Source organism: Heterocephalus glaber, unplaced genomic scaffold, assembly GCF_053883595.1.
Source record: "Heterocephalus glaber isolate CG9 unplaced genomic scaffold, H.glaber_assembly_v1.0 deba00001504, whole genome shotgun sequence".
Classification (NCBI taxonomy): Eukaryota; Metazoa; Chordata; class Mammalia; order Rodentia; family Bathyergidae; genus Heterocephalus; species Heterocephalus glaber.
Genome location: NW_028258324.1, coordinates 23822383 through 23838779, shown reverse-complemented (window position 1 = coordinate 23838779; position 16397 = coordinate 23822383). Strand labels below are relative to the sequence as shown.

Here is a 16397-nt window from a genome sequence, read left to right as displayed (position 1 = left end):
TATCCTATTCTTATCATGGTGTTTGAAAATCAACTTTTGCATTTACTATGGAGGGATTATTATTCCCAAGATATTGCTTTTTATATGACTTGTCACTGATTTTTACTATTTAGCAAGTAAACTAAGTTGAAATGAACAAATGATTGAGATTTTTTAACATATTATATTATTTTCTGGGGGTCTTTTATAAATCTTTCTCAGGAAAAATCTGCATTGCTAAATTGTTTTTAGAATAAATATCACTTTCCTTTAGCATGTTTGAATAGTAAAAAGCACTTCTCTTTTTTTGTTTTAAGAGAGCAGAAAACCTACAAGACATAGCTGATTTTTTCTTGACAATTGCTTGGAGAAAAAATTGTAATAAAAAGCACAAGTTTTGTGTGCAATTGTTGAAAGCCAATTGCTCTGTAGAAAAATAGATTGTAGTTGTGAGAATCCTTAACCATAAGGCCTTGCTTCTAAAGATTCCAGCCTCTGAAATGCAACTTTTTCCCTCTTATTTTTTTGCTGGATGAACAACTTAATGTTCCATGCACTATACTAGAAGTAGCATTTTATGCAACATTGAAAGAGTCAATTAATTTGCATAATTTCATGAGTATTACCATGACTTGAAGGTAGGCTAGCTTGCTCAGGAGCCTCGTCTGCTCAATACTTTTTTTTTTGCCATTTTGACAAATTAATCATTTTTAAAAACAATTAATTATACTTATGACAAACTGAACTCCATACCCAAGGGTCCTAAATTTTTATAGCAGAAATCTAATACTAATGTGAATAAGATCAGTGATTTAGTGAGTACCTTAACAGTCAACAATGCCTAAGGCTGAACAAAATTAATATTTTGTTTCCCATCTGGAGACTTCAGTAAAATTAATGAGGAAGGGGAGTTTATTGTAATATATAATAGATACAAATTCACTGTTTTAAAACTGAACACTCATGTTTACATCAGAGCTCAGATATTTTGTGCACTTTTCACCAGAGTGGGTTGACAGAATGTTTTCTTTCTGAAGGAAATGAACAGTAATTACATCTAATACTTTGCCCTTATTGGCCCAAAAAAGAAATTAATATTAACTTAGATGATATATTTAATGATCAATATTTTTTAAAAAGTAAAGTTTTAAATAAGCATAATCTTAAATATTTTATAAGAGTAAATGAAACATTATACTATTAAATTTTTATTGCATAAATGACCGTATATTCCAATGGAAGAATCTGAAATTTGTTCTTAGTTTCTCCATTTGTTCTTAGTTTCTGCAATGCCAATCTTATAATTATATGGGGATATTTCATGGAAATACTTCCCTCATTTATTTTTAAAATTTGTGTTTTTCAGATAATGCTTTGGTATTTATCTAGGAAAGTCCTAGACTAAATGTAATATTTAGAATTTAGTGAAAAAATAGGATAAATCTAGCTTCACACACTTGCTATAAATGATTTTCAAAATATCCCAATACCATTTTAAAACTTTGGTTATGTTTCAACCTATGTAGAATGGACATTTTAAATTTCTAAATATATTTAGAGCTAAAAATTCACCATCTTAGAACTATTTTTCTTTAGTGTTCATATCGACACTGAATAGCATTAATAAATTCACATTTTTATTTGCATTTTCAATTTCCATTAAATGTCTCTAAGATGATTTTCATCTTTGAAAAGAATTTTTCTTAGGTACATAGAAAAGTGTGCTGAATATGCATAAATCCTCAGTACAGCATGAACAGTGTGTACATACACATACATTTCCCTTATATCAAAATCACAGATAAGGAATACTTACAGCATTTAAAGAAATTATCAAGTAAAATAGAAGCTGAGCCCAGTAGTTTAATAGTATATCTTTTCTGCCATTACCTTCATGGTAATATAGACTTAGCTTTGCTAATCAATACACATTTCAATCACTTAGTAAATTTCAATAATTTACTCAGAAGACCAAATTATTTTGAATTGCTTTTGCACAGTTAAAAAATGATGGTCTTTGGATCTTATGTTTTGTAAGCAAAAATGTTCTTCCAAACCTTAAAAAGCAAAGCATCTACATTCTGTGTAAATCTGCATTATTAATTCACTGCAAAACAGATCCAGTTGGAGTACTTGTTTTTGCATTAAATTAAGCCTTTGATGTTCTTTAATGCTTTGATTTAGCCTCTAATTTGTCAGAGCACAAATGCACCAGCAGCTGTTGAAAATATCACTTTTGCAGTACTATTCTTGGCCAATAAAACCCCAACAAGTCATCTTCCTATCTCACTGCACAAAATAGCATTGAAAAAGTAGTCATTGCTTTGAAGTATCACTCCAATTATAGGTTTTAACCCCATAGGTCACAGTTAGATTATTTATACAATGCCAGTGTAATTCTGTCTCATTTCTAGGCATTCTGTGAGTCCAGTGCATTCACCAGCTCCACTGGAGGAAATTTTAGTCAGCTGCTATCATGGCACTGACTTGTATTTGATAGGGTTAGGCAGCATTTGACAGATTCCTGTATATTTTGTGTATTATTTAACTTTTTAGAATGTATTTAGCAGGAAAGGCAAATTATATTAGGTTTACCTTTTCCTTTCAGGAAGCAAGAGACTAAGATCACTTGTCATTATATGGTGATATTGATTCTATCATCTATATGATACATATGCATGTATGTATGTCCATATAAGGAGCCATTAAAATACCTTATTTGACAACCACTAATGATCTGGAGGTCTTTCATTGTAAGTTTGTCATGTGTCTCTTTCTCTTTTTTGGGTTAAGTGCCAATGTAGATAACTTGACAGCAAAAATGGACAAATCTACCATGCTGGTTAAATTGTCTAAATTTATTACATTAGACATTTCCTGGCAAATGCATCTGCCAGCAGGAATAAATGCTACTTTTATAGCAAGGCAACTAGCTCTATCATTTCTGGCTTTTTGATAGTATTCTGTCATACATTTGCATCAAAAAGATTGTGATGGAAGACCATGTTTTTAATTAGTTGTTGTGCTCACAACAAATGATTAAAAGGCAATTTATGTGATATTAAAGACCAAACTAGAAGACATTACCTGTCCATGAAAATAGAATATGTTCTTTGTTTCTTATGATTTTAAGACAAAAATTCATGCTCTTGGAAAACTGGCAATAACAATGTATTGCATGGGATTTTTTTGCAGTCTGCTAAATATAAAGCTTTTTTATTTCACTGAGGAACAAAAAATATGTTTTTGTCTTTCTCTTCTATTTCCTTCCTTTCAAAATTCAATGCATATTTTAAGGTAAGCAATGTTTACGTATTTGGTTACTTTATAATATTACATGACTCAAAATTTTGGATTGGATTTTCATTCATTTATTTATAAACATTTTTAAAATAAAGAATTTCTAGATATTGTGAAAATAAGGACCTTGATTATTTATTATTTTTAAAAATATTTTACTCATAGAGCTGCACATAACATACTTTTTAAGACCCAAAATGGATCCCTGAATGTTTGAAGAGGAAAAAGAAACAAAACGAGTCAACTCTTTGGACTCCCCTCTTCCTGATTTTACTTAGAAACAACACATAACATTCACATTACTTTAAAACTGATGTAGTAAAGTGGACTTGAATAATACATTGCAGCCCTGACCAGAAGATGTTTGCTTACCCACATAAAGTAATTTCCTTCTTAGCACAGCTGGGTTCCCTTTTGCGAGTGTTTTATATTTTATGAAGTAAAGAGAAAACATTATTTTTGTAAACCAATGTTTTAATCTAATTGATGACAACTCAATGGCCTCGAATAGCAATGGCTGCCTCAAAACACCTCTCAATTTGCACATTTTAGGGCCTACTAAGCTGGAGAACTGAAGCATGAGGCAAATGAAAAAATATGAAGTTCATAATCTAGGGAGACCTGCATGTGTACAGCCATAAAGCCACAATTGCCAGCTCAGGTGGAAAAATGTTGAAGTGAGAAATGTATTCAATAAATAGAAAACACAGCATGGAGCTGGAAAGTGTGCATGAGAAACTGGTTAGGAGATTCGAGTAATGGAAAAGGAAGCAGATGGAGCATGAGTGTACATTAAACAGTAGTGCTCATAGCTTGTGACATAAAGTATTCCGCTGGGAGTCTAATTCTTAACTATCTTCAAATTCATTCAATTTAAAATATCATGGTCTTGTTATCATCTAATTTTGCAGAAATTTTATTGAAAATATTATTGTGATGGACTGCATTTCATAGGTGAAAATGCTTGCTGATGGGATAGACTATATCCTGGAAGTTGATAACTTGGTATCACTGTAAATTTACTTCATCAAGATCTGCTTCCTTTATTGTGGGTACATGATTTCAATGCATGAATTTGTGTCTGTCTCTGATACCTTGGATCTCAAAGGCATCTGAAACCCTAACTGTGGATTCTTGCAAGTAGATGAGGAAGCCATGAGCTTTTGTGGATGTGTGAGACAATGTTTAAATGACACTTTCAACTACATATGGAATGTATCACAGTTCCCTGGACAGGATTTTGTCAAAATAGAATAAAAAAAAAAAAAATAGAAGATAGTATTGATTGGTGTTCACAACTGCAGAACTCTTGTTACCTTCACAAAAATATCAGAATTCTCATTTTGTGGGGTTTTTTTTTTTCTTTTTGGTTTATCCATTTACTGTCTATGATATGGATATACTGTGAAAAATGTTGCCCTCTCTTGAGAATTCTCATGTTAAACTTCAGTAGTTGCTTTTAATAGTGTCTAATGGATTCTTTTAGATCTATTTGGTAAACTGTTTTTGAATTTTGCTGTATTTTTCATCAGTATTTTTTCCTGAGTGCTGTATTATAAAGCAAATTTTTTGTCAGTAAACTAATATTTTTATTTGTTCTCAATGTGCTTTTCTTTTTTTTGCTTCTTTTTGATACTGGGGATTGAACTTGGGTCCTTGAGCTTGTGTAGCAGGCGTTGAAACCACTGAGCTAAATCCCCAGCCTGTACTTTTCTATAGAGTGGGAGAGAGATGATAAACAGATGATGTGTGTTATAATTTTGCAGCTTAAAACTGTATCACATTTACTCTTATATGTAATGTCTTTATGGTAATGAATTCTGATCTTTTTTTCCTTCAATTTTTTCTTACTTCCAGCTTCTATGCTACCAGTTTTTTGTACCCACTTCCCTGATTCCCTTAATACTTTTCATTATTTTCTAATGGCTTAATGATCTGAAAAAATGAAGTCCTTCATCATTTGCTTTCTTACTACTGAAAAGCAAACAAAACAAATCTGACCATATAGAACGCAGGGACTGATAAAATATTAGTTTTCACACACTTTATTTAACAGTAACTGTTTGTTTTAAACATATAGATTCCCCAGTTTTTTAACCATCTATTGTAAAAATTATTTTCTCTTTTCTCTCTCACCTCTTCTTCATTTGTTAATTGTTTCTTATTGCAATTTCTTCCTGTCACTTATATCTAGACAATACTTTCAACAGGCTAATAAACATAAAATAGGTGAGACTTTCTTGCTTCTTGGTATTTAAACATTCACATAAGCAGTTATATAATACTAAGTATAAAACCAACTTTCAGTAGGTTTTGAGATGACAGTCTCCATCTTTGTGAAAAGTTGAACATTACTAATCAAGTCCAACTATATCTGTAGAAAGGGAAAACAGTGGTAGTATTTACTGAACTGGAATTATTGTCAAAACTTGGGAAAAAAGATGTCCACTTAACTACAAGCCAATTTTATGTAAATCAGGACTGTCCAACAAAAATATTGTCAGCCATTCAGATCTGAATTCTGGTGTAGAAGATCTGTTAAATTATGGTGCACATAAAAAAGCCATGAGAAATTTCTGTTTTATAATAAATAAGATAGTGACTATTTCTATTAGTAATAGTCTATTACTATTAGTAACTTTCTTGAAGTAAGCTATTAAGTCTGCCCTTTCTCTCTTCTTAAAGTCAGTAAAGATCATTTTGTTCCGGGGATGTACTTCTCGGGCTTCTCCAAATACTCCATCAATGTATCCTCTCCCCAGGTGATGCCTTTGTTCTTGTTGGCATTTGTGTATGAGAATCCAACAGCCCAACCAGTCTTCTGCCCAAACAGATCACAGAGATTTGCCCCGATCTTGTGCTTGCCTTCCTTTTCCACAGTGTGGCACTGGGCACATTTCTGTACAAAAATCTTCTTACCTTTCTCAACATCACCCATTTTTAAATCTGCTGTGGCTTCTGCCCAGTTCTCACAACTCTTTGGTCATTACCACGAAAGAAGATTCCAGCTCAGATGCCAGACATTCCTCTCTCTTAACTACATAATTTTAAATAAAAATTATTTAAATAAAAGTTTACTAAACATTAGAAAAATAAATCTTAATGGCCTTGATTAAACAAATAGGCAATTCATAATACAGTATTTTAGATTCCTGGATGGGTCAATAAATTTTGAAATATATATATTATAATTATCACTCATTTTTTTCTGCAAAGGAATACATCATTTCCACATAATCCTCAAATGTCTCTGGAACCTCTAAAATGTCAAATTTCAGGGAGGCCTAGAAAATTGTATGTTATTAGTGGTATATATTCAAGATATCTCTATCTCGACACATGGGAAAATACTATACCATCTGAAGTAGTATGGAAATTTTTTCTCATTGTTATTCATCACATTATTTTAGAACCTAAAGGAGAATTGTTGCCACAAAACCTTCTGCTCTAAACAAGCTCATTCCTGAACCTAACTGATGTGTCATGCTCATAAACTTTTCCAAACTTCAAATGTAGCATTCGCCTTCTATTTCTTATATTTAAACCAATCCACTGATAGTGCATTTAAAACTCACTTTTTATACTTCAACTTGAACTCTTTGTTTGAATTGGTTTTGTATTGGAAGCAGCTCAAATCTGATGGAGACAGCACTTACTGATTGCTCTTTTCTCTTTTTGAGTTTAGATTTTCTTGATTCTTCATATGTTAAATTCTGGATTGTATATAGCATATTTTGAAATTATGTTATGAGACTGTGGGTCTGCAATCAAATGTAATGATATAGGGGTGTTACAACTAAAAGGAAGGAAAAAATTCACATTCCATTTCAATACCAAAAGAAAGCTGGCTAATTCACGAATATCAGATAAAGTATTATCAAAAAAAGAAGTTATGAGACATAAAGAGAGGTACTGCACAATTATAAAAATATCTATTCAACAAAATTTAGTAACTGTGAACTCACCTAACTATAGAACTTCTTTATTTTGTTGGCATAAAAACTCACAGAGCTAGAAAGAAAACCAGAGAAATCTACCAATATAGTTTGAGATTTAAACTCATTTCTTTCAGACAGAAAATATGCAGACATAGAAAAATAGACTACCTATCAACTAACTGAATCTTACTGATATTTATAAAATAGTTCACTTAACCATAGCAGAATATGCACTGCTTTTAACTGCATAGGAACACTCAATACAATAAACCATATCCCAACTTATAAAACAAACCTTAACAATTTAAATATAAATTGAAATCAAAATATATCATTGTACTACATGGAATTAAACTTTAAATCTATAACAAAGATAACAGGAAAATGTCCAAATCCCTGGGAAATCAATCATGTATATCTATGTAATCCATTATCAAAGAGGTGGTCACCGGAAATACAGATTACCAAAATCAAGATTGAAAAGGTAGTATTACCAAAGAAGGAAAGATATTAAAAGATTTAGAATGAAATATGTCTTAGTTTCTTTCCTCATCACTAGAACTCAATAATGAACACCTAAAAATTAAATGAGGAGAGGTTTATTTTGGCTCACGTTCTAGAAGTTTCATTCTTGTATGATCAGGGGCTCCAGGCAGAAGCAACATGGTGGAAGATTGCTCATGCCATGGTGACTGGGAAGCAGAAAGGACCTGGGAAGAGAGATGCATCCTTCCACATCACACTCACAATAACCCTCTTCTTCCCACCAGACCCCACCTCCTAACAGCAAGACAGCTATAATGCCCCAATACTCCATTCACCTTTCAAAATCCACTTTTGAGTGCATGAGATGTGTGGGAGGGCATCCATATATAAACTATAACTGAATACTACAGACAAATTGACAAACATAAACTTGACACTTTAGATGAAGTGGACCAATTCCTCAAAAGTTGCAAACTACCAAATCTCACCCAACATGAAATGTACAACATATGTAATCCTATGAGAATGAAATCAATTGTATTTTTAGATTAAAAAAAACACCCAATGGAGGAATATTCAAGCCAAAATAATTTACTAGCAAATTCTATCAAAAAGTAAAGAAAAAATAATGCCAATTCAATACAACTTTTCTCAGAAAAAAGATTAGGAAGACATACTTCACAACTCATTTTATGGAGTAAACCTTAATGATTGCAAAATCAAAGACAGCTGAAAAACTGCAGACCAATATTCCTCAAGAACATTGACATAAATATACTTAATTCCACAATGTGCACCTAAACTAGCCATGTATATCATGTAATATATATTACATAATATAATATAATATATATTACATTATTTCTACATATAGTTTATTCCAAGAGTATAAGGCCAGATCAGAGTTCAAAAATAAGTCAAACTAACCCACCAAATTAGTCTAAAGAAGTAAAATTACCTAGTTATTTCAATTGAGCTTTAAAAACCATCAAAAAATTCATTCCTGATAAACCCTTTCAGCTAATTAGGAATAGAAGGTAACTTTCGCAGTGTGATAAGAAAGAATGTAAAAGGAATCTACATCTATCATTTCTCGGCCTTTTGGCTAAGATCAAGTGAAGAAGTCTACATCTAACATCATACTTAATGGTAAGAAGCTCAAAGCTTTCTCCTTTGGATTGAGAACAAGGCATAGATGTCCTCTCAACCTTATCCTATGCAGTTCTAACTAGTGCACTAGGGAAAGAGAAAGAAAGGCATGCAAATTGGAAAGAGACCAAATTGTCTCTATTTAGAGGCAGTTTTATTGCTAAGTGAAAAATGCCAAAAATCTAATAAAACAAACCCTCCTAAAATTAATGTGTATGTATATAGTTTGCTGTGTAAATGACACACAAAAATATTTTTTGAGCCATGTAAAGTACTATTGGAGACAGATTAAATAGAACATTTATAGTAGTCTCTTTCCCCTGAAATTAAATACTTAGAAATAAGTCTAATGAAGCAGGTACAGGGCCTAGAAGCTAAAAATTATGAGGCTGATTTTAAAAAAAGCTTTGTATTATGTTATTTCTCTCCAGGTTGATGTGTAAATTTAATGTGCTTAAAGTTATATCATTATTTTTAAAATAGATACAAACATTCTAAGCTTAAAATTTGTGTAGAAAACCACAGGAACCAGAATAACTCAAACAATTTTGAAAATCAAGGATAATATTGAACAAATTGTACTCTTTATTTTTAAGATCTATTGTAAAGTTACAATGATCAAAACAGTGATGATAGTGGCGAAAGGTTAGACACATAGATTATTGGATCAGAGTCTTGAGATGGGCCAAAGTAAACATAGCTAATAATTTTAAGGAAGGAAAATAAGCCAATCAAATGATGTTACAGCCACTGGATAGCCCCATGTAATAAGTCTCTACCTAAAACACATTGACACAAAAAAATTAATTCAAAATGAACCATAGATCTTTAAACATAAAATGTAAAACTATAAACTTTTTGAAGAAATGTTTATGAATGGTGGTTAGGTAAAAAACAGTTAGGCATGACCCCAAAACATACTTTACAAAAAGAATTGACATGTTGGAATTGAATTTTCACGAGCACTAAAAATTTTTGTCTTATAAGAGACACTCTTAAGAAAATCAAAGGAAAAGATACAAGTTGGGAGACTATATTTGTACAGTCATTGATATGATGAAAATATCTATCAGATATATTCAAAGTTCTCTCAAAACTCATCAGTAACAAATAAAAAAATCCTATGGAAAAATAGGAAAAATGTTCTGATCAAACTCCTCACTGGTAAAGACAAATGGAAAGCTAATAAATACATGAACATTGTTCATCACCAGTAGTAAAATATAAATTGAAACTTTGATGAGATACCACTAGATACATATTATAGTGACTTAAAAAATATGGAGAGCCCAAACCTTGCCACATCAGGAGCTGGCAAAGATGTAACTCTAATTTTGTTGCCATGATACAAAATAGCACAGGCCCTCTGTCAAACAGTTTAGCAGATTTGTATAATTTTATAGTCATACTTACCCTATGACCCAGCAATTCTACTGTAGATAGTTATCCTAGAGAAGTGGAAACTGTTCATGTAAAAACCTGCAAAAGTTTGTTTAAAACAACAGCATTCATAGCATCTGGAGCTGGAAATGTGAACCATAGTGCAGTATCTGGCATTCTTAAAATGACAAAATTGTTGTGGCAAAGAACAAACCAGTGGTTGCCAGAGGTTAAAGGTGAGGCATACCACACAGATACAGGGTGAGTGAATGTGACTGCAATGACTGCAAAGAGTAGATTTAATGCAAGGAGTTTTAATAGGTGTTGGATGTTTTGTATCTTGATGATGGCAGTGAGAATAAAAATTTAAACATGAGGCGAAATTCATACAACTGTACACAAAAGTAATTTCACTGCATATTAATTAAAAAATTACAAGGATTTGGGTGTAATTTTTGTTCTTTTAAATATTGCCCTTTCAATTAATAGAACATAAGCTTGATATATATTTTAATACAAATCAATACACTTATCAATCTTAGTCTGGGAAATTTTGGAAATTGATTCTCAATTGGTATAGTATTTATGTTTAATTCACCATAGGTACATGTGATATATACTTTAGAAATGTTAAGGGCATAATATTGAAAACAGTAAAATCCAGAGATCCTACATTCCAGCTAATATTTTCACTAACTAGGCTGATCCTTAGTAATTTTTTTTTCTTCTTTCCATATCAGTTTTGCCACTTTTAAATGAGAAGTATTGAAATATATGAACTCTCTTGTCCTCTCATTGTAAAACAAACATTTAAATCTATTCTATCTATTAAATCTGGCCTCTATATAAAAGAATAATACTTATAATTTTCAAATTGAAACCCATAAAGGGTTTTCATATTTCAAAACTGTGATCTCTAAACCCTTGTTATGGTTATAAGAGTGAAGTGACTGTAGAGCTCATGAGACTTCTCTTATTTTAGCCATGTTGCTTGGTAACTTGCTCAGGGCTCCACATGCAATACCATTAATGGATGATGATATTAGTTGGAGATGGCAATGATGATCAAGGACCTTAAAAAATGTCATCTACCAAGATTTTCACAGTTAAAAATATCATAAAGGAAAAAAAACTTCTGCAACCAAATAATAGGAATTGCATACTGGGTGCTCTTTGAGGGCAAATGAGATTTGTGTAGCCAGCAATTTCTTTTAAGTATTAAGCACACATACACGCGCACACACACACACACACACACACACACACGCATACATACTTGAATGTATGTGCAGAGGGCTTCTACTCTTAAACACACCAAAATCCCTAGCCTGTTGCTTTTAAGCTCGGGGAAGAGTCAATCATTTCTGATTTCTAACTGGTTTCTGTATATGCATTTGAGTTTAGAAACCCTGAAAAGGGTTTCTACATTGGAAATATATTCTATGGATTCTTAGCTAAATGAGAAAGTTTGCCGCTTCTTAACAGTTGTCTTTCTTTCTCCAGTGACTTAAAATTATTATTATTATTATTGTTATTATTAGGTACTGGCAATCGAACTTAGAACCTTGAACTTGTGAGGTAGGCGCCGCGCCACTGAGCTAAATCCCGAGCCCGACTTAAAATTATTTTTCAATAGATAATAATTAACTGGAAGAAAAAATGAGATTCTTCTCTGTGCCATGTAAAATAATTATTTCTAAATAGCTTCTAGTTAAAAAACGACAACATAATAGCAAAGCCATACAGGTGATTAACTAATTGTTGGTTGAGGATGGAATTTCTTGGCCCCAAATAATGGATAAAATGTGAAGGAAATGAATAAAAGTTTGACAACATAAAAACTGGAGGCTGTTATATACTAAAAGCAAAATAAAAACAACCCCAAATATATGAGTGCTGTTATATTTTGGGCCTTGAGGATAGAGACAAATGGCAAGGATTTTGAGAAAATTTAAAAAGATTAGCCCCTGACTGCCAAGGTTTTAGCAAAGATGTTAATGTTTTGATTCCCTTTCACAGGCAGGCCAAATTACCAATAAGCCTCTTAAAAGATGAACTGCTTATGTATTTTGTACTATTAATATTTTCTTGTAGCCATACATGTTTTTTTTTTTTGAGACAGGGTCTCACTATGTAGTTCAGGTTGGCCTTGAACTCACTATGCAGCCCAGGCTGGTCTCGAACTCCCAGCAGTCCTCCTGCCACAGTCTCCTGAGTGCTGTGATTACAGGCTTTCACCGCCATGCCCAGTGTGTAGCCATTCATTTTTATTTCGCTTCAGAAATATCTATTCAACTTCTTTTGAAGTAACTTATTCCTCAATTATCTTCAAAATAAGATGGGTATTATTGTATTTCTTTTTATTTTAGTATTGTATTTCTTATGAGGCTGTTAAATTTTATGGATCTAAGAGATAATGTAAGCAAATGAAGAACACATTTAATAATACATTAATAATAATTAATATAATTAATTATAGATGACATTGACATAGGATAATATATTTTTATACTCCCAGTCAGTATTATCTTTATATTTAAAGTTTGCAGCTTAATGAGGTAAAAGATAGTGCTATTATCATTTTAGATAAGAAAACAGGCTCGAGAACTTTTATGATTTTCCCATAATGAATACATTCTGAAAATGTAAGCCAAATACAGAGACCCTGGTTCTACCTTCTACATCTGCTCCTACATATATAATTTTATGGATATCAGAAGGTGGGCGATGACCCAGGAACATTTCCCCATATGTGTTTTCCACCATTTAGCTATTGCTCTACACTATCTTCGTTAGATTTTTGCATCAATGTTAACATGTTACTACTTGTAGAACTCTTTTGAAAAAATTTCCTCATATTCATGCAAAATTTCCTCATTTCCTGAATAATAGCAACTAGCAGAAAATCCTTATACAGCATTTGCTGTGTGCTATTAAATTCTCAAGACCCTTTTCTGATCAACCACTATATTATGCCTACTCTGTGGATAAGAAAAATGAGGCACAGAGAACCTGCTCTTCGCTATACCATTATTGTTATTATTACAGTATTGGGGATTGAACCCAGTGACTTTGCACAGAGCTACATCCTCACAACTTTTTTAAAATTTTTAAATTTTGAGACAAGGTCTTGCTATGTATAGGCTGGGCTTGAAGTTGCTTTCTTTCTGCTTCAGTCTCTTGAGTGCTGGGGTTACAGATGTGCACCACTGTGCTTGGTTTCAGGAACCATCATTTTATATCTGTATGGATTTTCAATTCAATTCCCTATATTTTAATGTGAATTAAAATGCTTAAGATTCAAAAAATAGAGGTAATATTTCCAGCATTTATTTTTCACTCTGATGGTGTGTGAAATGTCAGTTTATATCCAGGTGGCTATAACTGCCAGCAGTAGCTCTGAAACTTCCAGTTTTAATCAAGAAAGTATTTTTGAAATTGTTCTATGGTTTATATATACAGTGAGAAATAGTTTGCACTTTGAAAATGTGGAAGAAAACAAAACTAGGTGCTGCTTCTTTTATTTGAGCCAAGAAAAATAATGTTGCAGATTCTTTTCGCAGGTGGTTGAGTGAAATAGTTTTTCTCCTAAAATCTCCCTCTCTTTTTTCTTTATAGAAAATGTATGCATACTGAAATACTAGCTGTGAGATATATTTCTGATTGCATTTATAACATGACTGAAGTCAGATTATTTAGTGACACATCTTAGATGTCCATGACAAAACTAATGCTTTTTGTCCACCAGTGATATGGGATAATTAATCGGGACTCTCACTGGAGGAGGACCCATTGCATTCTGTGTTGGTTTGTAAAACAGGCCCGGGTGAGAGGCTCTCAGCAGGCCCAGTCACGTTACCTGTAATTTTTCACATGTGTATAGTTCATCACTAGTGACATTCTGGCTTTCAGATCAGTCATCTCTTAGGACTTAAAATTGATATATCAGTCTCAGCATAAAATGCTATCATTCCCGTAGACCAACTGTTTACCAGAGTATAACTCCTCCTGTGTCTCATTTCATCACACTGTTCCACACAGTGATGTTTCAATGTGAAATGAAGTTTTTTCATGCTGTGCTTCTGAGTAGAAAAAAGACAGAAGTACATGTATGATAAATGGTGAGGATTCCACAATAACCCTTGCAAAACAATACAATGTGGAAGCATTGTGTAATATATTTGCTTTAATAATTTAATGCATAAATGTGGCTTTTAAACTTTTATAACAAATACTATTTATGCAGCAGTGAGGGGAAGATCAATTATATTTTCAGTGATTCACTTTATCTTCTGACTTATTTAGAAATTAGTAAAATGCCACTGCTGTTGAATTGTCATGTTGAAATATCTGTGGAGACTACACTATTAGTGAAAAATAAAATTACCATCATGTTTTTCAATTCTACACATATTTATTTACAGTTTTGTAAAAGAAGGAATTTATTTAAATTTTTATTAAATCCAATTTCCTTCCTCTGTATAGAGCTAGGACTGAATTCTGGTTTTGAATATCATCAACAGAATTTAAGGAAAAATTATATTTAATTCCCTTTCTGTTGTCTGAAAGACATTGTAGTGTTTGCATTCTTGCTTTGGCCATAGAGTGCATTTTCCTTGTGGTTCTGAGAATGTCTGGCTGTGACATCAAGACCCCACTGATTACTAGGGCTGATTCAACTGATTTGGCTGATTGGGTTAGGGTCCATAGACTTCTTTCTCAACCCTAAAAGCTATGCATTGGTTCAGGATGATGGCATTTCTGAGAAGTCCAGAATGATTTTTTCAACATGGAAATAATATTTTTCTTTTAGCATCTCATGATTCAATCTATGACTACAGGTCTAATAGACTGCTTTGTAATGGAAGGTTAAATTATTTAATCACAAGTGGATTCGAATAATGTTTTCAATTTGAGACAGCATTGCAAATATTGTGTTTTCTCTGAGGAAAGATTTGAAGTTGCACTTTCAATATTTTTGTTTACAAAAATCTTTTATATATCTTTTAGATTGTGTTGAAAATGATAATATGCTGTGAGAGATTATCCAAGCACTAAGCCACAGCTGAAAGATATGTCATCAATTGTTGAAGGAACAATTAACAAATGAATACTCCCTAAGAAATGCAGAAAAATGGAAAATATATTTATAGTAAGATACACTTTTATGAAAATAATTTAACCCAAAAGTGATTGTTTCTCTTTTCTCAGAAGTGTGAAAGTCATTAATAATTAATTTGATTACATTTTTTCAGTGTGTATGTGCACGAGTGTATACATTTGTACACATGGGAACAAGAAAAGAAACAGCTCTAAAATTATTTGCACAACTGACTTTTATATCTGGAGATTAAAAATTATGTTTTACTCATCTCTTAGTAGGTGAAATGCTCTGATAATATTAATAAAATATGGCACACTGAAATGTAACTCTCCACCAAAATTCTAAAGGTTAATAGAGCTTGTGTTCTTTGTATTAGTTTAAAAATCTACAAAACCAAATAAAATAAAATTGATATTGTATAAAGCCCTCACGTTTAATTTGCAAGTTATAGCTACTTAAACTCAAAGTTAGTTTTGGACATAGAATACTTTCAATAATGTTTATGTCAAAAATTATATCCATCACTCAGCTTATATATTTTTTTAGGGAAATTCAAGCAGCAGTAGTACTTGTTAAGTTCAATCAAGGTGTCCTTTTTAATTTTAATAAAATATACTTTTTTAAAGAACTGTTTTAGGTTTATAACAAAATGGAATGGTAGTATAGTCACCATATAAATTTGCCCCTTGGACCCACATACTCTCCCACTATCAATATCCCACACCAATGGTGCATTTGCTACAATCAATGAACCTTCTATGTTTTAAATTCTGAAATAGATAAATGGGATTTATTATTCAGCTGTCCTTATAAGAAACCTTTAAATTGTGAGGAGTTTTTCAATGATCTTAGGAATTCAGGCACACTAGCATGCTTCTGTAGTCTCAGTTAGTCCAGAGGCTGAGGCAGGAGCATTGCTTGAGTCCAGAAGTTCATAGTTAGCCTGGAAATAAAACAAAAGCTCATCTTTAAAAATGTAAAAGAAAAAGTCCTAGGAGAATTTAACCATTTTATTAATTTTTAAGGTTCAACTGAAATCACTTAAACATTTTTAGACATCC

At 32.2% G+C, this 16397-nt stretch overlaps 1 pseudogene; it reads right to left on the bottom strand.

The window, feature by feature from the left end:
• Positions 1-5935: 5935 nt before the first annotated feature.
• Positions 5936-6217, bottom strand: LOC106009290 (cytochrome c pseudogene; annotated as a pseudogene).
• Positions 6218-16397: the final 10180 nt, after the last annotated feature.